The sequence below is a fragment of the Zingiber officinale genome, chromosome 4A, assembly GCF_018446385.1.
Source record: "Zingiber officinale cultivar Zhangliang chromosome 4A, Zo_v1.1, whole genome shotgun sequence".
Classification (NCBI taxonomy): Eukaryota; Viridiplantae; Streptophyta; class Magnoliopsida; order Zingiberales; family Zingiberaceae; genus Zingiber; species Zingiber officinale.
Genome location: NC_055992.1, coordinates 22,322,925 through 22,324,326, shown reverse-complemented (window position 1 = coordinate 22,324,326; position 1,402 = coordinate 22,322,925). Strand labels below are relative to the sequence as shown.

Genomic DNA, 1,402 nt, shown 5'->3' with positions numbered 1-1,402 from the left:
GGTCTCCGAGGTAAACTAGCTCCATGATACATTGGGCCTTTCCAGATCTTGGAGAGGATTGGAGCAGTAGCTTACCGTCTAGCGCTACTGTAAAATATCGAAAATAGGTGAAAATTAATAAGAGAATTTTTCGAAATTTTTGGAAATTTTTCGGGAATTTTTCGGAGCTCGTACGGACGAGTTAACGGGGATGAAAATGAGGTCCGGAAAAGCCTGTTTAGGCTACCCTGTTTTAGTGAGGAAAAGTTGATTTTTATTTTTATATTTTCTTTCTCATTTTATTTCCTCTGTTTTTTTTTCTTCTCCTCTTCTGTCGTCGTGCCCTAAACTCCCCACCCCCGCGCGCCTTCTCTTCCCCGCACGCGTGCCCTAACCGGCACCGCAAACCGCCGCTGCTTCCCTCTCCTCTGCCCGACGCCGACGACACCAGGGAACAGAGAGCCGGCGACTATCTTCTCTCTCCCTCTTCCTTTCGTCTTCCCTGTCTCCGCCACTGAGGTCGGGACGCGCCGCCGCCCCTCTCGGCCGGAATCTACCTCCAAGCCGAAGCCCTAGTCGCTGTGAGGTCTGAGCCCCCTCCCCACTGCCGCCAGTGACAGTGCTTGCCGACGTCGCCGTCTCTCGATCCAACACCGGCCACCGTCTGTAGCTATGCACCGTCGACCCCACAGTAGACCACTTATTCCTGGGTTTTTCCTTCGGGATGGTGCCTTAGTCATCACCACCTGTACTGTCGGTGAGTGATTGTATTGAGCAGATTTTCTTCCTCACTGGGACTAGTTTCTCTTGTGTGTTCTTGTCAGGATGAGCTCCAACAGCGGCTTCACGGTCATGTACTCATCATCCATTTACCTTTGTTTTGGTTGTGAGCTTGATCTTGCATCTACTGCCCAATTGATTTTCAGATTTACAAGGAGCAGTTCCATCATATCACTGATGAGGTAAATGCATCAAATCATTTCCCCTTTGTTGGCTTGGTTTCGTTGCAAGGTTGCCCTCTTATGATTTTTATGTTAGATTATTCTGTTTGGATTAGGAATTCAATTTGGCATATGGAATGTGAAGATTTTGGATCAGTATTGGGGATATTAATTCAAGGTAAGTTATGTGTGGAGTTTTGGTTGTATTTCTATGAGTATTTGGAGGATATGCATTTGTATCGGATTATGTTGGAAATATTGTAACCTGCAGTTGCTAGATTAATTGTGGATTTAGGTAAGTTATGATAGATTCATGTTTAACTTAACCTAATGTGATTATGGAAGGCTTAATCTATTGTAGTTGTGATGAATTAAGTACAGTTGATTTATGTTGGATTAGATTTAGTCCTTGGATTTATTAGAGATGATCATATTGCTAATCGTAAGTTGATCAGCGAAAGGAAATGATTGTGTTGATTGAG

General features: G+C 44.6%; 1 long non-coding RNA gene across 2 annotated transcripts; it reads left to right on the top strand.

The window, feature by feature from the left end:
- The first annotated feature begins 636 nt into the window (after window positions 1-636).
- Window positions 637-1,050, top strand: LOC121973203. 2 transcript variants are annotated; one of them, XR_006109416.1, is made up of 3 exons: window positions 637-670; window positions 804-941; window positions 1,037-1,050. It is a non-coding gene; the product is annotated as an uncharacterized LOC121973203 (long non-coding RNA). The 2 variants fall into 2 exon arrangements; XR_006109417.1 differs by having other exon boundaries at window positions 1,018-1,042.
- The last annotated feature ends 352 nt before the right edge of the window (window positions 1,051-1,402 follow it).